This window comes from Aythya marila, assembly GCF_965140915.1.
Source record: "Aythya marila genome assembly, chromosome: 4".
Classification (NCBI taxonomy): Eukaryota; Metazoa; Chordata; class Aves; order Anseriformes; family Anatidae; genus Aythya; species Aythya marila.
In genome coordinates this window covers 64,010,333-64,033,869 of record NC_139045.1, presented here as the reverse complement: position 1 = coordinate 64,033,869, position 23,537 = coordinate 64,010,333, and the positions used below count along the sequence as shown (strand labels likewise).

The 23,537-nt window shown below is 35.8% G+C and overlaps 1 protein-coding gene across 2 annotated transcripts in view; it reads right to left on the bottom strand.

Annotated features, from left to right (window-relative positions):
- STK32B (serine/threonine kinase 32B) overlaps positions 1-23,537 on the bottom strand; it is a gene marked incomplete at its 5' end in the record, with an annotated part of 176,929 nt that overhangs the window by 110,624 nt on the left and 42,768 nt on the right. The window lies entirely within an intron of this gene.

Sequence of the window (23,537 nt, the reverse complement as noted above, 5' to 3'; positions counted from 1 at the left end):
TTTCTTCTGCCAAATTTTGTCATTTACATGGTAATTGGTGCTTTCTTTTCCCAGCAGAATATGTCTTTGTTTGTTGTTGTTGTTTTGTTTTCTGAAAATATTTTATATCTTACTGTTGGGAGGTGTTTGTTTGTTTGTTTGTTTGTTTGTTTTGGGGGGAGAGCAAGTTCAACAAGAAGTATCTAATGATAAAGAAAATTTATCCCTTTTTCAAAATACGAATTTACACACAAAATAAGTGAATTCATATCAGTAACATATTTTGTAGAGAGATATAATGTTCTTTTACTATTACTAAAAAAATATGTTTCACTAGAAAAAGTGTGTTTGACTTATAGTTTCTTAAATTCTAGAGATTTCTACACACCTTTTCCTGAGACTAAACAGAAAATGAGCTAACCTTAAGACACTTCTTCTTAGAGGTCAAGGACCAGGTGGCTAATGTGGCTATCGATGTTTGAATAATGAAGAGGTTACAGCTCACGAATAGATCACAGAATTTCCTACTGACATAATCATAATAACATGAATGCAAACAATTCAATCCTAACTGGAGCAGTTGCTCCAAAATGCTCATTTCAGAAAGGATTTGCACATTTAACTATTGTGACCGTGGCAGTGCTATAGATAGTCTGCAGCTAAAAATCTTTGAGGGCAGACTTTACAAGTATAGCACAAGGAAAAAGTGCTACCATTTTCCAAATTCCAAGGGAGTTCAAGGGACATATGGAAGTAACAAATAAACAATAAATTTACTAAAAAGTACAAAAGCAAAACAAATCAAAAAAGCAACAACAACAACAAACAGAAGCAAAATAAAGATGTCCTTAGAGTCAGGAATTAGAGTGTTTGCTAAGAAATGAGTGGTCCAAAATCTGCACCATCTTAGTACAGGAAAATGAAGACCCTCATCATAGCAGCCCTCAGGAAAAAGAAATTTAATAAATCACGGGAGAGCACTGCCGACAGTTTGGATGCTACACAGTATTATTAGCCTGCCTTAATGCAGTGCAATGTTAATGCAAGCAAAGAAGGCCATCTCAGTGCACAGCCTTCAAATTAACTGTGACCTAACACTTTATTATTGGAAGATTTGTCAATGAATTCTTCTCATAAAAAGGTTACCTAAAGCTTCACTGCCAGCTAATCACAGATCCAAAGGTTTTAGATGACGTTTTAATCCTATCCTCTTATAAAATGAAATATATGTAAAGACAAAGATGCATCTGTTTTAAAATCTGAATCTTTGTAGAGTCTGCTGGAGGCAAACCATTTAGACATTTGGGCATCTTGTATACATGTCATAATCTTTGTTACAGATAGCATAATGCAAAAGACTAAATTTTACTCTCAGAAACACTTGTATGACCTTAAAACCTTCATCTGTACGTTGTAATATCAGTAAATCTCAAATCTAAGAAAGATAGTTTACTGGTTATTTTATTCAATCAGGTCTTTCTGATATTTTTTTTCTATTTAGGTAGCAAAAATATCCTTACATTTTCCTCTTATATTCATGACAGAATAAACAAGTTCCCCTCTTGTTTATATCTATTATGACCACTTAAGTGTTCCTGAAGCAGACACAGCATTGGTTTACATGAAAAAAAATAATAATAAAAATAAAAATAAACAACAAAAAAACTTCAGAAAGTTTTAGCTCTAATAAAACCTGTCAACATTAAGTAAATTAATTTCAGTGAAACTCTACTTATAGTTCTGAACTTTACTTTAGCACTAAACATTTCTATGGATAAGGGCTTTAAGGTTGTAAATCACCTGCAAAAGTACAAAAAAAAAAGAAACCCACAGAGCAATACAGCTATAACAAATGGTCTGCTGATTACAAGGCAAGGACAAAGTCTTGTAAGTCTGTAAAGTCTAGTACTGAATCCTTAGAAACAGATGCAATGATCTCTCAGATATCTTGGTGTCTTGTACTTACATTCAATAGATTGCTTGCTAGAGATAGAACTGGTTCTTGACCATATGGAATGTTTTTAGTTAGATAACTGTATTTAAGAGATATGTATGAGAGGCTGATATACGGGTGGAAAACATCTGCAATGTTGGGAAAGTAAGGTCATATTTCCTGTGTTCTAGAAAATATTACATTAATATTTAAAAATAGATGTGAAAATAGGGGCTGTTATTGGTGCTACTTTCATAGAAAGAAAGTATAGAAAAAATATGCTAAAAAGAAGAGAAATATGAGCAAACAGCTGGAAAGGAAACAAATAAAGATCAGGAAAGAAAAAAGGATGAAGGAGCAGGCATGGAAAGGACAGAAAAGTGATGATAAGAAATAAGGCAGAAATTTGTCAGTCCCAGAGCATGAATCTGTTACACTTGGGTGACCTGAGGCTCCTCTGAAGACTGCTCCAGGTAATGGCACACAAGAGATAAGTTTGTACATTTCACAACTTTCAACTTTATAAATCCCCAGCCAAAAAGTCTTGGGACCTACTGAAGACAGAGAAGGGCAGGTGGTGACAGCTACCGATGTAATTCTGAGGTACAGCTTAGTTTCCACAGCAAGAAATTTTAATTGCTTTTCAGTCAACACCCTGGAGAACAAAAGGAAAAGGAGGATGAAAACAAGTCTAAGGGAAAAAAAAAAAAAAAAAAAAAAAAAAAAAAACAGACCTCTAAACAACTAGAAAACCTATTTCTGTGAACATTTTTACTTTCAGATTTTGATCTGAAGGAAAAAGATTAGAGAGAGTATTCTGAGCTAAGAGAGAAATTAGAGAAATTAGAGCAGCCTTGTTAACTCAAAAAATAACACTGATGTAAATCTGGTGATACAACTCAGATTTAATGAAAATATTCTTGTCCATACAGCTAGAATACAAAACAAAAACCCCAAATATATAGTAGTTAGGTCAGACATTTCCTTGTTTCCAACCTGCTGTAATCCTTTCTGTTAGCACGAAGAAGGCATGAATGGTGCTAATTGCTGTAAAAGTGCTGTCATAACCAAATGAAAGCATTTCACACCCATTCTCTATGGGAATATATATATGATTCAAAACAACAGAGACTTCAGCCAAAAAAAAAAGCTTGTCATATTTAAACTAATCTCTGATGTTGACAACTTTAAGTATAAAACAAAAATTACAAGTTACTGAACTGCTGTTAGTAAATTTAGTGGATCTCAAGACCCTCTTCCTGAAGTAGAAGAAATATTCATCTACATTTTAAACTTTAATTTTGAGTAGACTGAAGCAAAATCACCGTTGGGTTATATTTTTTTTTTCCTAGCAGTACCTTAGAAGGTAAGGGAAAAGTGAGATGTTACCAGGAAAGGGTAGACACTTAGAGGAAAGACAAATGCCGTGGATACACCAAGAGTACATGTGACAGCACTGACCTGTGGAATCCTGAAGCTTAGGAAATTCAAGGATAGGGGAAAGTCTAGATGAAGAGTAAGTAATAATTTGTCTCTCCACAGTCAGCTCCTAATCTTTCATCTAGACATGGGGTAGCTATTTTTTTACATGACAGATACATTCTTCTTTTCTTATATGGATAAGAACTCCAGCCCAAAGGGAAGCACAGTCACATTCATCAAATAGATACATGCTTCACTGAAGGAAGGAGACATACTACTTTTCCATAGCTGTCTGTTTATTTCTCTGAAACATAAAAAATTATTCTGATGCCCTGACTGCTTCCTGTTTAAAGAGACAGATTTGATTGCTGAAAGTGCCACACAGATGCATCTTTCATTTCCTCCCTTTCAGCTGCTCCTGTTTGTGACTCTCTATTAGCAATTTTAATTATAAAAGCCTTTAGTTATTATTTTTGCATTCTACTATTGTTACTTGTTACAAAGTACCTAACTCTAATTATGACAAGGTAATTACCATTGTGGAATTATGACAGCCCTCTATCTTTGGCTTAAAATATTAGAATTAATGATTCTGCCTCTAAAGAAGTCACCAATATAAAATATTGATCAAATAATTTTACATACATACAGGAAGGAGCAAAACGTGGATATTTAGGACTGGCAATTAGCAGGAGACTTCTCTGAACAAAATGGCATTTAAATCAGTAGTGGATGTCTGAAAGGACAAAGATATAGTTATCTGCAGTATATATGAACTGTGGGGTGTTTATCACTTAATGAGGCTTAAAGCTTTTCATTGTTCTGAACTGGGTCCTTGGAGACTGATTCCAAAACAATATTTGTTGCATGGTGCCTTATGTGCTTTAACTACTGTACTACTGAGGACCTTTAATTTCTAATCATGCTGCCCACCGTTCACTTCTAACATTTTACCTGCAAACCCCAAGGAGGCAGAGTCAGTGCCTTCACCTCAAAGAGAAGCATCCCATTCACAGAGCTGCATTGCCAGATTCTGCAACACTATGCTTGCACGTTGGCCCTATAGCTTTTATTCTGTTACCCCATACTCCTTGCAGCTTCTAGTTTGTAACCTCACAGCCCAAGTTAATATAGTACGTAATTGTTTACATATCTCAAAATTACCTAACAATATCCATTCACAGAGCTTAGCATCCAGTCATCATATGAAACATGCATATGAAGTGTTCTCATGAACTCTGAAGTGCTCTAATGGCATCATGAGCAAGAAAATGCCAGGAAGACTGAGGGAATCCTGAGGAAAGGTATGTCATTGCCATGGAAAAGTGTTTGTAGACACTTGTGCACTGGAAATAATGTCCATCTGGCACTTCCCTGCCACTTCTTCCAGCTGGCCACTACTGAGTTTTTCCCGCCTCTATTTTTCCTCCTCTTTTCTTACTGCAACAGGACACACACACACACACACACACGACTCTCTTCTCTGTGCTAACTTTGTGCCGTCAGTTGTGGACCCTGCTGCTATACCTTTCAGCAGACAAGCTTGTCTCAACTTCTTTTGCACCGTATTGGTGCTCCTTTGGACATTGGTGTCCACTAGGAGAGCTTTGCTGTTTCCTTTTTTTTTTTTTTTATAGGCTCTTGATTTCAGTGTCTAAGGAAGGCATCACAGCTGTGCTTTTAAATGTCTTCTAAGTGACATAAGCCTCCGTACTATATTGATAATTACATTGAGACAGTCAAGAGATACCACAAAGTGTGTCTAAATTACAGCTTTAGATGAGGGGCATAATTCTGAAGTGATTCTACCCACAGCCCAAGTTACTGTGGTCTGATACACTTTACTGAGCAGTCTAGAAGCCCAATCATTTTGGAATGAACTGGAAGATGCACTTTAGAGATACAGCTGGTACACATCATGAGACACAGAGCCCACAGGCCTAAACTAGATTTAGGTTGAAGTAAAGCACCTTTAAATTAATATAACAGGGTTCTTAAACCCTCAGCAACAATTGCTCTACAAATCCATTCCAAAAGGGCAAGTCATGTTCTTCTTGCTATTATAAACACAGAATTTTTAACATAATAAAATGTAGTCAGAAATTTTAGTTACCTGTTATCTACTGACTGCTGGTTGTAAAAGTTTTTCCTGTTTCTCCAAAAAGAACTGTCACTGCTGTTTTATGGATAAATTCATCTACCTCTTCACCCACCATTCATCATCATTTTATGTTTCTGTAATAAAGACCAAGATGCCCCAGTTCATTCTCAATCAAAACTGACCTGGACTAATAAGCCTGTAGGTTTTGGAAAACTAATTAAAGAGGAAAAAAAAAAAAAAAAAAAAAAAAAAAAGCCTTGAATCTTTGGTCTCCTTCACAGTCTCCTACAGAAGAGATGTTAGTTTCATCTGAATTCTCAGTTCAAAAAAACAGTTCATCATGCAAAACAATCTACTTAAATGAGAGGACAGCTTCAAACTCAAATCATAGGAAATAACTCTACCTAGCTAAGTTTTCTCTAGGTCATGAAGGAAAATTTATGATTGCATAAGTAGGAAAGGATATTTACATTGCCAGTCAAGATAGAAAACTTTGCTTTTCAGTAGAGAAGGTAATGCATTTATTAGCCTAAAAATTAAGAAGAGTAGAAGGCAACTTTAATATATCATTTGCAACAATATCTTAAAACACAAACAAACATGTCTAAAGAAGGTATCCTTCCTTTATTGGACCCCAGATGAACCATAGGCCTAAGTTTAGTTGTCTAATGTGTTTTTTTCCTGTGAGTTAGTGAGGTGCTTTGATAGGTAGGTCTCATGTGGGAAATAAGGGTCAGGATATCATGAAAAACAAAGGCAAAATGTGCACAACAAACTCTTAAAAATAAAAGACTGTTTCAGACTGTACCCATTTTTTTATTTTTTTTATTTTTTTTTTTTGGCACAGAATCCCCTTTCCTTCTGCACCAGTTAGACTTCAGCTATACCCTATTTACCCCATCATGCTGCTTTTTCTCCCCCACCAATATCAAGAAGCATCTTCCTCTCTCCAGAAGAGCTCTTCTAGCTCTCTTGCGCCTGAGGGGGCTGGGGGGATTATAGAAGCCTTTGTGAGGGTTAGGAGCTATTGAAGTTACAGGCATTGGTATTTTGCACTGTTGAGTTTTTCCCTTTCTTTTTGGCAAAGAAGGGAATTGAGACTTTTTTCTTTTTTTTTTTTCTTTAAGATATCTTTATATTGCTTTATGTCACATGCCAGAAGAGTGTTATTGCAGGGGAAGTTACCATTTACAAGAATTTTGATTGTTTCTATTTTTAAATTAATAAAAAAGAATTTAAAAAAAAATTCCTTTGGCAATTTCAGAGTCAAAGAGTTCTTCTGCCAAGTACTTAAGACCTCCTGCTTCCCAGCTTTTTGGACATACTTCTTTCCTTGTGTAGCATAGTTACTATTCATAGAACCAGTTACAGCTTACATATGCCTGTGTGTCACAACAGTTTGCAGCAAACTGCTCCTGTATTAATTTACATAAATGTCAATCTTGACTAAATTCAGCCAAAAAACAGACCCCAAAATACTGAAAACTTATCTTGAATAAGCCTCCCAGCGCTAAAGAATATCTACTCTTTTAAATGCAAGACACCCCCATTTCCCTGGCCCCTGCACCTCTCTACTGTCCTGTGTCTGACTTGAAAATCACTAGAACTGTATTTACTTCTCTTGTGGCCCACTTCATGCTTTCTTTTCTTTCTTTTTTAACTTTTTTTTTGGGTGAGGGAGGTGGGGACTGGGGCAGGGGTGGTGGCAGAGGTGGAAGGTTAGTGATTGGACTAAACAGGCTTGTGTTTTCTGTGGTAGTTTCATAGATACACCACAATACCACATCCCTTAGAACTTTTATGCATATTTCCTGTCAGATCAGTCTCCTGGATCAGTAGGAGAGGATTGCACATACTCTTTCAATAACTCTTTACAGACAAAAAGTTAATCCATCCTTCATCTCCGAGACTTATTCATTTCCAAAAGCCCCATTACTATTGTCACTGTCATTATTTCTGCTTCTTCAGATGCTTTCAACTTTGTCTTATACTCAGATTATGTCAGCAGTACATAGAGGGGAAGGCAGAATTACTCTAAGATAAACTGAGCCAAAGGGGAGGGTTTTGAGTATCCCCACAAATAATGAACCAGTCTCTAACACTCTCCTGTAATTCCTTCTCTTTGAATGCAGGCTGTCACCACTGTAATCAGACTCCTATTCAACCCATCCATTTTTGTAATGACCTAATTCTCCAATGCATCCTGTATTAGGAGCTTCAGTTTGGGCTTTCATTTGTAATTCTTTTCACTCCCCATCACATCTTTACACATCAAGTCCACTTTCAGAGGTTTCTTTTTCACATAGTTACCTCATCCTTCCATCCTCAGGCTTTGCAAGGGACTTATTTTCCTCAGTAGGCAATGCTTTGCTTTCCTAAAATGTTAACAGAATCAACAGGTATAATTTGGCAAACTCATTGTACAAAGTGGACCTTTTAATTGTCAAAGGGAGAATTAAAACAAAAAAAAAAATCAATTTTTGCCTGGTATTTCTCCTTAGAGGCAAGTAGTAACAGCAAGCACTTACTGAAGTCCCAAGTTACCTACTCAATAGAAGCCTATAAGTTGCATCCCAATACTTGATTAAACCTTAATGTGAGACTGTTTTTCTCAAAAATCTAGATGTGACCTTGTCTTCTTTCTCACTGCAGTTGTTTTCAGTGTTTGTTTTCCTTAAAAACCCCAAACAAAACAAGCCAGTCCTTTTCCCAGCAGTCTAGCCGCCTTCAGAGTATACATCTTTGTGCTGCTTAGTGGTTTTGGTATTTAAGTCCTGCAAAGTTTTCTACCATTTGTCATATGGTCTCCCCTGTTTGTGGTAAGAGGTATAAGGTATGAAATATCATTTCTTACGGATAGCACATTACTAGTTAGGTGGAGCAGGGTGGGTACATATCAGGGCTTGCTTGTAACCAAATATCCTGCAGTCACTTGTTTGAGCATTCTTAGACTTCCATAAGAAGTCTAGAAGGGCTCAGAGTGATGGTGTGTGTGTGGAGCAGGGGACACACACACATAGTTTTTGTAGCTGACCAACATTTGCCTACCACCAAGAATGGGGGCTTATCGAGGCAGAGACTTCAGATCATCCTCTCCAAATGCTGCTATGTATTTTTCAACTGAATATGCTCGATAGTTGAATTAGGCACTTTTATTTGTTTTGTCATAAAATATGGCAACTGTCCCACAGGTGTCTGAGCCTGAGTTTCATCATACTTTGAAGCTTCTTCTGCTTTGAATTTTTCTTGTGGGGAGGGGGAACCACAATCACAACAACTTCTCTGGCTTGTGCCAGAGACACAGATGCAACACCTCATGTTTAATTATTTTTGGAACTATTTTAGGAGAAGTATTCACAGACTCTAGAAAGTGCAGCTGAAAATAGGAAGAGATATTCTGCATGTGTATGTTTCGATAGAATATGTCAGTGCTCTCCATCTCACAAAACAGAAATAGCATTTTAAAATGGAAGACACTGTTCATACATAGTCACCTGACCATTCTGGATAAGGCTGCCATATTTTGAAGACCTTAATCAGATCAATTTGACAGTAAGTATGCAGACAGTATTCAGACCTCTACTTGCCCCAAATTTCTTCTCTGCCGGCATTTGTGAAAATGTACATTGACTTCATTGGCTTCCCCATGGGGGAAGCCTTCAGCTATCTTAAATGCTACAGGGTAACACTCATGATTAAGAGGAGTCATATGACTCATGTTTAAAGAGGTGTTTCTCTAAACACTTCTTATGGTAAGAAACAAGTTTTCTCTAAAATATGTATGCAAATGAGACTGTCGCATGTACCTGAGCTCTACTTGTTTTTGTCTCCTGCCTCCAGTGAGCAAATGTATGACTGCAATTTGCAGCAGAACTGGGGTCAGCATTAGAGAGTCAAAATGTTTCCAAATATTCTGAGTTTTCCAGCAGAAGAAATATATTTCAAAAAATAAATATATTTTAATCAACAAGCTATTTTCCATTAAATGTATTGTTAAAACAACTTTCAAACACCTCTTATATACAACTTTCTTATAAACATGTAGTTGAGATACAGCATGACAGCCACACTGTTTCACTGCTATTACTGCATCAGTTAGGATAAAAATCCTTCTTAGATTTAAGCATACTACTCTGTAAAGAGCAAAGAACTGGAGCTGCAGATCAACAGCCCATAATAGTTTATACTTTTATAGAAGGCTGCTGTAAATGAAGAGACAGCAGTATAACATATGACCAAACACTCAGACGATCAGCAGTATAACATGTGACCAAACACTCAGACAATCTAATTATTTAAATGTACACCACGTTTTTAAGGCTAGTGAAGAGAATGTGAATTGTCAGTTTTAATGACTGGCTTTGATTGATTTGTCTCTCTTTGCTGTCATGGAAACCCACATAAAATTAAAGACAAAGAAACAATAGAACCTAATTAATTAGGTTAATTAATTGCATCTTCTGTACACCGGAAGTACTGTGCAGTTATTCGGAACATTATGGCAGCACCCATGACATGCTTTCCAAATGCATAGTCCAAGCATTGCTTCTCCAATAAATAAAGAAATAAACAAAGGTATGTGTATAAAGTATAAAAATATATAAAGAGAAATGAAATGGCACAAGTACAGGATGGATGGAAGAGACTCCATCTATCTCTCTACCTCACGTATTTTGTGAGGTAGAATAGTGTGTAGAATTATAGGACAAAAGGTCAGTTTGAGCTGACATTTCATTTACTTTCTGAAGCCTGGCAGTTGCTCCATAAGAGCAAAAACCAACCTGGTTAGAAACAACAGCCTGTAAGGTTGCCTTGTGAGGAGAACTTGTGAGGAGGGTCTTGACACTGGTAGAGGGAGAAAGCATCAAGGTGGTAACAAGAGGATGTTAAAGAAACAGTTGAAAAAGAAAGATCTCTCCTTGTTAAACATTTTGTCATCCCCCTTCTCTCATTCATCTCCAATGATATCTATATATGTTATTTACAGACATGATTTTTCTCTAAGTGTTTGATGTTTGAAAACGTAGGAACCATCACATCTTACTTTTCTAGACTGGTCCTTAGAAGAAGGTTCTGCAGGTGTGACAAAGACAGGTGATGCTTTTATATTCCTGGATCAGCTTCAGGTGAAAATTCATTATTCATTGAGAACACAGAAGAGGGTAGAGGATAGCACAACTTTTTTTTTGCTTGTTTGTTTTTGTTTTTATTTGTTCAAGTTCTCCAAGTAAGGAAGACAGGAGATTAAAAGAAATGTAGCATGTTTTGTTGTTGTTGGTGGTGGTGGTTGTTTGTTTGTTTTCCCAAAATTACTTATTAGGTGGTTATAAGATTTTGTCTTTACCACTGATCATTGTGACAAAAAACACCACGTCTCAGTGAAAGAGACACTGTCATTTAATTTCACTATAACTATGCATTCTCCACTTTTGGAGTATGAATGAATAAACCAAAACAAAGCACCTGATTCAATTTACACACAATGATGAAATGGAGGGGAGACAGGTAGGGAGCAGGAAAAAAAGTGTTTGAGCAGAGAGCGGACCTGTTTCTGCTAACACATCACTAGAGAGGCTGACAGTGGCAGTAACCAGACCCCACTGCCCTGGATCATCAGCCTGGCTGGGAAGTCTTGGCCATGACTCCTGTCCTTTTCTGTGCACAGTGCTGCTTCTTCCAGTATGATTTGACAACTTCATTATTCTGAAGTCACTGACAGTGCCTTTACTTGCTTGTGCCTCATAGATAAAAACAGGTCGTGCCTGCCAATACGCAGAAGGTATTATACAGACAGGATTCCCTGCTTGAGCAGAGACTGATCTGAAAGGCCTCAGTTGTCTCTTGTCACTGGAAAAGAGTACAGACACCTCAGGAGAGCAAAAGAGCCTTGGCAACGTGCTAAGCCTGCAGTCTTCTCCTGAGTAAGTGAGATAAAAGCAAAAAAAATGACTTTCTAGAGTGTGAAATGAAACTGTTCTAATGAATGGTTACAGCATAATGAATGTAGGATGTCATTCAAGCAGGCTATACTTGTCAAAGATTGTGATAGCACTAATTAAAGATGTTATTTCATCTAAATATATTAGCCATTGCTACTAGTTATACAGTTAATGTATATTGGGCATTAGGTATACCAAACAGCAAAAGATGGAACCACAGGCAACTTGGTATTTGTTGATGGGGCATCCCAAACTTGGTATGTCAGAACAGTATTTAAAATATCTTAAGATACTTTTGAATTATTTATATAAAAATAGAAATAAAATGAATAAATAGTAGTAGTCGTAATAATAATAATAATAAATACTCAGGTTATGCGGTTGAATTTCAGGAAATAAAGTAAAGTTTAAAGAGTTTACCAGACATTGCCAATGTTCATAATATGAAAGAGCTCCCAGCCAGACAGCTCCAGGGAAACACGGGACTGAGGAACAAGAGAGGAAATCCGGAAGACTACAGCCAAGCAAACATTTATCTGTACATCACAAGCAATTACTATACCTAGCTGAGCAAGATAAGGCCTGACTTGATTGATCAGGAACAGAGATGCAGTTTGGAATTGTTTAGGTGCTCAGATGAAAATGAAATACAAGCTCACTTAAACAGATGACAGAGCAGTGCTGACAGAAAAGTTTTATTTCTTTCTCAGCATTGAACTGGGTCAAAGAGTCATAAATGTAGTATTTCCCCCCTCTTCCTGAGTGAATCATGTTGTGCTGTTCAGCTGTCTGAGGCAGCTCAGCTGATATGCAGTATGTTAGAGACTTCTATTTGGGATATGGAGGAAAAGCTGTTCATTTCTCAATAACACATGTGCATGAGGACACCACATCAGAGCTACTACCAAACACTCCTTTCTGTGGTTCTAGATGCTCGCAATATCATTTTCAATGTCTCACTTTCTTAAAACAAACAAAACAAAACAAACAATTTATCTTTCTACATTTTTATATCCTCACAGCTTAACCCGCTTTTTCAGTAAAGCAAAAAGTCTTCTTTCCTGTTAAAAAATGTTCACAAACAACACCATGGGTCATTCGTATTGCCCCATAATTTTGTGGTTCCAAATATTGATCAGAATCACTAATGACAGGCTTAAATGTAGGCAACTAAACCGTACTGAACACAAAGGGAAGAAGATGATGTTGATATTGCTTCCCAGATCTAGTAAAAATATGCAGGTGTTCACAGACAAACCCAGATTATCCAATAAAGCTGTTTCAAGAGGTGGAAACTGTATTACTCATCATTCATATAGAATTAGTTGTATTGACTATAAAGAAGCAATGCTTACATTTCTCTAAGTATTGCACTAACAAAACTACAGGTGAGACTATTTGTTACGTGATCAAAATAACAATAGTTGAGACCAACATAACATATTTTGTCCTTCTTAGATGTTAATATCTTAAGTGACAATTCTATATTTTTCTAGTGTCCTATGAATCTTAATTCCTAAAATTCCTTTTAAATGCATATATCTTAGAATATGCTCTTCAATTTTTTTATAATTTTCAAATTATTTTCTATATGACAGAACATTTTGGTTTTGAGTATTGTCTGCAAATAGAGATTTCTCTCAAGGGAGCATTTTAAGAGTTCTGGCTCAAGGTATGCAAAAGTATTTTGGTCATTTTTTAAAAATGATTTTAGAGCTTTCAACTCTCACAGGAAAAACAGTATGTCCAGAGGTCTGTAACTGTTCTCTCTTCCTCTTTTGAGAGATCTGAAATACAAAACTTAACCTATTCTGCTGCTTTCTAGGATGATGGAAAATGCATATTCTCCAATTTAAATTCAGTAATAGCAAATTTATTTCTTGACACAAGATTTTGTTTATTTTCTCTTTAAAATTGATCTGGATGCTATTATACTTTTAAGAATAAAGGAATGTTTAAAAACATGGGCACACCCACTCAGAATCTGAGAGGTTTTCCAGCATAAAGTAGCAGATACTCATCTTGTTTAAAAACTACTAATTGGGTTATTAAATACAGTTAGAAGGTATTCTTCATATACTCAGAAGAAGCTCCTAATAGTATCTACATATATTGGAGAATTTGATCTTATCAAAAAAGAGAGCAGTGAATTTAAAAAAAAAAAAAAAAAAAAAAAAGCTAGAAAAGACCGAAGTAGCTGAGTAGCGTTCAGTCCGACAAATCCTTTATGAGATTTTGATGACTAAGTTATGAAAACTACTGAATTTCATGTCCAATGGATTATTTTCAGACACCAAGTGTTTTCAGATAGTTTATTCAGTGACATTAATTTAAATCTCATTAAAATTATTTGCCACCAAAAATTTACAAGATTTATTTATTAATTTATTTTCAAATGTTTTAAAGTAAATATTGGTCTTCAAGCTCAGATATTGAAATATCTGATTTTTACACCCATATTGGCTACATTTTGTGATTAGGCTTCCTTTTTTGTGCAGACTGAAGGGGAAAAATGCCTTCTCCTTTCATGCCACAGTTTACATCCCTCCCCAGCCTCATTATCACTTCTGTTTGCTTTCTTGTCTTCTTTCAACCTTCTACCAGGCCATCATTAGGCAATGAAAGTTATGGTATAGAATAAGAGTTATTTCTATTAGTTCTGTTTTGCTTATCAGTTGGGCATCAAGACTCAATCCTAGCACCCTGGTTTTTGGCAAGAAAGAGATTATTCCCTATGTCCTGAATAAATTCTAGCATAGATAGTTAGAGAGAATGTCATAGGCAGAAGTCATGTTCATCATGTCCGCAACTGTGTCACAGAGGAATTTAAACATTCATCTTCTTCAGAGTCCATGACATTTCCATGGTCAGGACACAGTCTGTAAAAAGTCAACATCAAGAAAAAAGGAACCCTAAATCCTCCTTTATGTGGCATATACTGATGAAACATGAGAGTTAGTCTCTCTAATGAGAATGTTACGCTGCAAAACTGTCATTAATTTAGAAACAGGATACCATTAATCATTTTTCTGAAGTCTTAGTATGAATTCCTCTCTGCACTCTGCAAGTACAATAAATACCATTATAGTTCAATAAAATTGAATTAAATACATTCTTATGTTGTAAAAGTCTGGAGTCTGATCTTAAAATAAGCTTTGATAAATTTTAATGAACTAAGGCAAAGAATCTCTTAAGCAGGAAATATTAAAACAACAATGCATCTAAAATTTTCCTTTTCACTTCAATTCTTCTATTTTAAAACTTCAATTCTTCTATTTTAAAACTACTCTGATACTTTTTTTTTTAATGCAATGTGTAAATTGTCTTGCACTCATGACTTATTTATTTATTTATTAAGTACCTCATATGTATACAGATAGACTTACAGCTTCTGTTCTGTCCTTTTGCAAATATGTTCAAAAATGTTCTCAACTGTAATATTTGGTAATACAAGAAAATAGATTTGGCATTCTAGCAGATATAAAAAGAAAAGATATGACTCAGAGACCTAACTTATGACACAAAAAAAAACATAATTATAGAATCATAGAAAAGGTTGGAAGAGACCTTCAAGATCATCTGGTCCAACAAATCATCTGGTACAACCAATGTCACCCACTAAACCATTTACCTAAGCACCACATCCAACCTTTCCTTGAACACCCCCAGTAACAGTGACTCTACCACCTACCTGGGTAACCTGTTCCAATGCCTGACTGCTGCTTCTGAGAAGAAATGTCTCCTAATTTCCAGCCTGAATCTCTCCTATTGCAACTTGAGGCCATTCCCTCTAGTCCTATCACTAGTTTACCTGTGAGAAGAGGCTGACCCACAGCTCCCCACACCTTCCTTTTAGGTAGCTGTAGAGACCAATAAGGTCTCCCCTGAGCCTCCTCTTCTCCAGACTAGACAACTCCAGTTCCCTCAGCTGCTCCTCATAGGACCTATAATTACTATACTATTACTGAAATTATCACTGTTTTGATATTGCTTGCTAGTTCCATGAGGTTGCTGTTTGTTTGTTTATTTATAATATCAATGCTCTGACTTACGAACCTGTTATATATAAAGAGGAACTTAGCTATGTGTTTTATCTCTGCTTTGAACTAAAAGTTATAAATATATAAATTATATAAATCTAAAGCCTAAAATATATTTTAGGATAAATTACTAGGAATAATTTCAAAGCCATATTATACCACTTATAGTCCAAAAATGATAAAATTATTCTTGGAGATTATGTGTAGATCTGTAGGATCTGTTCAGTATCAGTATTTTGCAGTGCAACTATTAGGCACTTATTTTCATTCTCTAATGATCACCTACTTTGCATTCACTCTCTGGATGTCTATTTATGAACAATTTTACAAATACATGCAAGACAGTATTGCAATCTGACAACTATTCCACAATTGCAAGGCTTTGTTAACACAGTGCTGAGCTGCATCTTGTATAGTCTTCCTCTGGCAGAGCTTTTACTACAGGCTAATTGTGGTCCTTGTTTCCATAGCACAGGTAAGAATCACTTGTGCCTGCCTGAAAATAGTAGTTGTGCATGATGAACTCATTACTCTGGCACTGATTACAAGAACTGTTTTACCTATAGGACCTTGGTTATCAGTTTAATTACACACTCTAGATATCATGTTTAGCATTCGTAACCTTTAAAACAAAGAGAGATAAGAAAAAGAAAAAGAAAAAAAAAGAAAAATTTAAAAAAAAAAACAAAAAACAAAAAACACTGCTTTCCTAAATTGGCAATTGAGGAGTCTGAAGCAATGATGTCTTCAGGGCTGTCTTTCCCACCTCATTAGGCTGAGAGTGCTGCAATCCTGCTCTCCAGCAAGGTCTCCTGAGAATACCCACTCCCCAGCACTGGAGCTCTGCTTCAGAATCAAGAGAATGATTACTGTGACTGTGTGTACCACAGATCCAGCACAGAGACCAGGCTAACCCCATATTCATGAGGTTCTGCATATGGATATGGAATAACTTTCGTCGTGAAGTCAGATTGAGGCAATAATTCTGAATTCATAAGAGGAACTTGACTAAAACTGAACACTCTTAAAGGGATTATTTATCTCAGCAGCTTGAAATTTACCAGTGTTTATAATAAAATTCCTCTTGCAGTGAAAGTTTTGCATGAGAAAAGTTTATTATGGGTCAGTAAATAAAGTCTTTGTCTCAGTAAGATTGATGCAGAAAACATGCTCTTAAGAATAGTCCCAGAATGCAACAAGACATAAATGATGTGAAATACCTGTTGCAGTACTTTTTAATGCAAAAAAAAAGATCAAAACTTAAACCATGACAAAGGCCAATTCCAACATGCTTTTAGTAGGAAAGAATTAAAATAATTCCAAAGATATATATTTCAAGGTGGCAGTAATTTCTCACAGGAAACAATTAGTCAGTAGAACAAAATTCAATATAGGTAGACTCAAGACAGTATTCCAATACTGGCAGTTAGTATCTTAGGATGCTAAAATCAGCACAAAATAAAGAATTGTTGGGTCATGCAGCTAATGCTGTCATTTAGCACAAGAATTCAAAGGTTACCAATTGGCAGTGCTGAGTCCAATATACTTTTCACAGCCAGAAATAATATCCTGAATATTTAGAAGACTGAAGACAAATCTTTCCTGTATTCTCTTCTTCCAATTAGCCTACCCTTCCTGCTGCCTTGTCACCTTTCACAGCCCTTTTTCCTCCATTGTTATCTTTTACCAGGCTCTGTAGAACAGATTATTTTTTTTTTTCAGTGTTATATCTAAGATTTCTATATCTTTACCTATTCCAGATTTATATTTATTCACTGGTGAATTGATCTAGTTTTTTGAGGAAAGTACTCACCTCTACAGTGAAAGGATTTCGCACATCTAATGTCTGTGCAAGACATATTCTAAATATACCTTTCTCCATTGATTTTTAGGATTTTCTTGCCTAGAATGGAATCTTGGAGCCCATCAGATATCTAGAATGACCTAGAATTATGTGACCTGGGGTTCATGACCTCTGCTAAATTCACAAAAGAAGTAAGAAACACATGTTGTATAAGATGTCTGTGACTGTTCTCCAGAACTGTGACCAAATGGCACAAAAAAGCTTGTGCCTGTGTTGAACAGTCAGCTTCCAATACAGGCTGATGGCATGCAAGCTGCCTACTGGGAGCAGTCTATGGCTGCATCTGGGGTTTTCCTGGGAATGCTCATGCCCCAGCTCTCATCTGCAGGAGTACGTTCAAAAAAATTAGCAACATGGAATAAGCTCAGAGGAGCTGAGCATAACCAAAAGAAAGCTAAGAGCATTAGACACCCTCATTACTCTCCAGAAAGACTGATTGTTTGTCAGGATCTGCTGTTTCATGACCTTTTGGGGATCCACCATATACTTTAGAAAGACAGACATCATTATGGACTGACTTTCATTTTCAGCAGCAAGCTATACCTTGCAGAGGCCGTCAGGCTAGTTGCAAACCCAGCATAGAGCCCTAACAGGAAACACCACAAGCCCTCACTCCCTTCCAAAAATATTAAATCATTTTTATGTTAGATCATGGCTTTTACTCATAGCCTTTGGATTGGAGACTCATGAAGCTCAGAAAGCTGGCCATATTAGATCTCAGAAAATAATTTTTCCATGTCTTATAAAACATTTTCTCTTTAGATTAGATCTGCTAAATCAGGGCAAGTCTCACAGCCGCAACAGTGCAGCCACTAAGGAAACTCACCTAGAACTGAACTGAACCACCTACGGTTGGTGCTCCAGGTCTCTGATAGGTAACTGGTGCACCTGTATGAGTTCTTTATAGCTCCAGCCAGCAGCAGGACGTTTGACCAGGTGTGCTTGCTTCTCTGTGTTTGTAGGTTCACACACATTTTTTATTCCAGTCTGAGGAGAAAAGCTGTGTTATGGGGCAGTCCACGATGCTATTCCTTCCTGTCTAATCTAGAGACAGCACTTTCTCAGGGAAGTGATATTTGTACATGTCTGTACATTATCCATCCAGCACTTGAGACTGAATAGACAATTTCTTCTCTCCATCTCTTTTTTCCTTCCTTCTTTTACCTTTTTTTTTTTTTTTCATTTTATTTTGAAGATTGATTGGAGTAATATGTAAATTCACATATCCATAAACTTTTCTACTATGACATGTTCTTTACTTCCATTTTTCACTGTGTTCAAAACTTAGTCTTATTGCAGCTGGTAGGAGTAATATACTCTTATAGGTCTATCTTACAAAATACATGCATTTTCCAGAAACTGATGAGTAGAAAGAAAAATACTTCAAAGTATAGAGCCACTCTGTGAATGCAGTTAACACTTCTTTATGGGTTGTTAAATATATCAAGTATATTGTTCTGGCTATACTAGGAAATGACCTGCAAGCTAGCAAAAGTAAATCCTCATTTGTGTCCCTCTGCTGCCTTTGAAAATGTTCTAACAATTTAAAAAAGGACATAACAGCTTTAAGCTAACAAAAAAAAAAAAAAAAAAAAAAAAAAAAAAAAAAAAAGAACTACAAATAAGATCACTTTAATGTTCCAGAAGTTTTGAGGAATAATGGTCCACAAAACATATTTTTCTGATCAAAATCATCAGGAAAAAAAAATAATAAGCATTTTGATAGCTTTTTATTGTTGTTGTTGTCAAAAACTTTTTTTTTCTTTTTTTTTTTTTTTTTGCCAGACTGTATTATTTGCAAAGTAGCCAGTGTATCTACTCATGTTTGAACATAGTGCCAAGTGACAACCACATTGGTAGATAAGGAGTAACTTGGATCTTGGCTCAGTCCTAATGCATGGTGTGAGAAAGATATTTAAAATATGGATCCTTTCAGAAATGCTACTTATCTTGCTCAAGGGACGTTCAGATATTTGGGGAAGGATAAATACAGTATAAAATGCTAGATCCTGGAGGAGAATGTTGTAGTCCCAGATGGGACTGTGTTAGGGGCTGACATTTCTACAGCTCATTCATCTATGCTCAAAATACACATAACATACAAAGGGTCTGATAAAAAACAGGACTGCTTTTCATTTTAAGAAGAAATCTCTATTACCAGAAATGCCTCTAACAGTGATAAAACTGGGTACAAGGCTCACATATCTTTAAGCATTTATTCAATTTCATTTCTAAAATGAAGGTTATAAATCTATCCCAAGACCTTCCTGAAAAACAGTTATCCTCCAAGCTATTATGGACATTTACAGAAGAATGATTCTTTTCTGTGTCAGATGTTATAAAAGACAGTTCATACTTCAAATAATATGATTTATAAGTTCAGACTGTGAAGTTAAATTTAATAAAGCTCAGAGAAGATGCATGAGCCTCAAAAAGCTTTTTAATAGAGAATTTTTGGAGTCAAGATGCTAACCTTGTTTTATATTAGCTGTTCTGTATTCTGGTATATACTGGGGTTACAGATGGATATTAACAGATTACCCACTACAGAAGTTTTAAATTCTTTCCTTTTCTCTTTCTTCACAGAAGGATTTAACTGACATTTAACTATGTCTCATTACCTCTTTGTGCAGTTATAAATGTATAACTACAGGGGTTTCTTGTCTTCATGTTTGTTTCTTGAGTTGCCAACTTTTCTCTTCCATGATGCAATTCCTCAAAGAAAGATCAGTGTGATTAGTTAGTATTCCCTTTGGTTCAAGGAACTGTTTTGAGATTTAATGCTATATTCATTTTATTCTATATCTTGAAAAGTTGAATGATTACCATTTGAAAATCAGCAGTTCTGGTAAGAGTCCCACAAACTCAAGAAAAACTACCAACAGTGGAATTTTCTCCAACTATGTTTTTCAGTATGAATTTGAAGATTTGACATTATATAAAATTTCTTATGTATTATATATTTTATTCTTTTAATTTTTATAGGAATCATAAAAAAAATAACCTGATGATACCGAAGTCTTATAGAAAATGATACTTTATAAAAATTGCAAGTATTTTGATAATAAATTCCCTATTTCTTCATCATCCCTTCCAGATAAAAGATGGCAAGGGGGCAAATAAGATATATTTATATCAGAAAAATGCTGTTTGCACTACCATAACTCCTGGAAAGCAGGAGACACAGGCTGTAGGTTCTGCTCAGCCTGGGCAGCCAGATTCCTGTTTGGTTGGTTGGTTGTGTGTGTTTTTTTGTTTGCTTGTTTGTTTGTTTTTTGTTTTTTGTTTTTTTTTTTTTCATAGACTACAAAACTGTTTAACTATAAGCACACAAAGTATTTTGTACAAACTTTACTACAGTTCCTAAGGCTGTTCCTTTGGTCTTTATCCGGTGAAAATTTAATGCAAAAAAACATATACACTATGATTTAAACATTTTTGAAAAGCTGTGCACCACTAATATACGTTATAGCTACAATGTAAGCAGATTGGATGCAAATTATTATTGTATCTAGACTGCAAGTGAAAATACATTAAACAGGCTGCTAATTCACAATCAATGAAAATGCTATTATTTTAAGAGATTATTGCTGGGAACACATAAAGTATATTTAAGGAATATTCCATTTGTACTTGCAGTGTTCCAATTTTCATTCTAGTAAATATACAAAACAGTTTCAATTATTAAATAAATGCAACATGTTTAATATATTTAATAGCTTCATATGGCTTTGAACTGTTAAAACAAGTGTAACTGGTATTAATGGATCAGTTGTGATTTTTGTGTTTTGCCCTGGTAGTTCAACAACAAAAGTCATTATTTGAAGACAAGGTGTAGAATATCTTGAAACTCAGGCAAAAGTTGAGATAGAGCGTTTGAAGATTGGGATTATGTGACTGTCATCTGCAAGAGGAGACACTCCAGAAATATATCAGAAGCTATTTTAAATGCATTTATGATTGTGCAAGGCTAATTATAGAATCATATTATGGTCTTAGTAAAAAGAAAAAGCTATTTGGGGTAGACAAGATTAATTCTGGGGAGGCTTGGTTTCAAAAATTTCCTTTGGTGTAATATAGGCTCTCAAGTGGTTTGGTAGCTCACTCTGGAGTCAAGGCTTGGAAATTTGCTGGAAATTTGAATGTTTAGTGTTTAAGGTGAACACTTCAGCTGAAAATATTATGTATTTGTCAATAATATTGTTTCTGGTTAATTTTCTACAGCTCTAATTGTGCATGTCCAAATCCCTCAATCATCAATGTCACACATATCTGGGGTTTGACCACACGGTTGTCCACTTTCAGTAGGAAGAACGGAGAGAGAGCCCTAGGGTAGGGTATCCTAGAGATTATATAACCAGAGATTATATAACTAGAGATTATATATAACCAGAGTTTAGCTGCTCTGGTTATAGTAGTAGACTAAACATGCTGGGGAGCATTTCAGACCAGATGGCAGAGAACTTCTGCCTCTGCTAAGAAGTCCCTACTGCTGTGCCAGCCACACCAGGGTGATCACTGGAACGGTGTGACTCTGGAACTATCCCAAGAGCTTCTTTGGGAAATGGCTCGCTCACATGGGAGATGTGCATGCCGAGGGTTGGTCCAGCTGAACCAGGCAGTGCTTGGAAATGCTCCCAGATACTGTTTTCCCTACTAGGTTAGAAGTACCTTGCATGATCATGTTTTAGCCGTAAGGATAATCAAAGGCTGTCTACATGGACATTTCAGGCTACAAAGCACTGTATATGCTACAGCAACAAGGGCTTTATGATTGTATAAGTCAATCGCATGTCTTCACCGGACTACCCATTGAATGTGGCTAGTGCTTTTAGATCTAGATGTAAGTCTTCAGGCTATTACATATTATCTTCTCTCATATCATAAGCTTGAAAAATAACCTTGGCGATGTGTCAAGAGTTAATGCAGGTGATGAATTACAGGCCCTATCTGTGGCAGGTGTCCTGTCCCTTATTACATGATCTGACAGGGTGGGCAGGATTCTTCTGTGCCTTCTCTTCAAAGAAAAATCTTGTAATTTTCCCAAATAAGTACCCCAGACAGATTGGTCAGCTATAAGCATTGCTAGAGACACTGAATGTGGAACACTATTCATGCACTGGTATATTTTGAATAGTGTCCTTTTTGCCTGAAATTTTTTGTTAATTCTGGAGTTATCTTTCTAGTATAACATTTGAGTCTTGAGATCTTGTGACAATATCTCAGAAGCATGAGAAGAATAAATTAATTATTTGAAACAAAAATCATCATTACATCAAACACATTTTAAACCATTGCCTATTCCATGTTTAATTTTTGGCATGAAAATAGGAAGAATGAAAGTTTGTTAGCTGATTTTAATTCTGTAATTGTAATCTAGCATATTTTTTGTTTCACGATAAATATCCAATATTTAATTCTTCACCATCATTATGCTTACTGAAGTATCTTGTCAATCACATCAATGTTTTTCTGTTTCTGCACAGTGTTTAGGTAAACAGTGGAAATCTTTGCCCTGTCTCGTTAAAGAATAGAAGTTTTCATGGGTTCAAAAGACATTATACAAACACATGAAAGAAAATTCCACAGGCTCTTAAGATCAGAGATACCACTATTTTGGTGATGAAATCCCTAGAGTATATATTGCTGGAACCTTGGAAAATTTTGTATTACACTTACAATGTGTGCAATTTTTCTTTAACCTTCCAACAAGACATTAGGTTAGCTCAAGTATGATCATCCATGTCAAGAGTAGAGCACTTGAGACATACGTATATGATTAGGTCCTTTTCAAACGACTTTTGGGATCAAATTCTCTGCTGGTATAAGTGGGTGCAATTATACTAAAACTATGCTCCCCAAAGTAAGAAAATCATTTGGCTCTTAGCTCTTGAAAAGCACTAAGATGTCTACAAGAAATTGCTCACCTGTACAGTGAAGTAAAGTAAGAGCAAAAAACAATGACCTCCAGCATGACAGCTAAAACTCACAAAACCGTATGCACTCTGACCATCTACAGCCAATCAAGCTATTCAAAAACTGGAAAAAATCATATCATCATGATTTATGTATCCTATGTATACTTTTTTTTTTTTTTAATTATATAGATCATTTTTAGATAAGAGGAAAAGTCTGCATCCCATTATAACTGTCACTACATAAAAAACACCAAATATTTTAAGTTGGTGGTGTAGCTGAAACTACTCATTACTTGACCGACATTTTCTCATACTCATATGTGAATGAGGTTTTCAGTGGT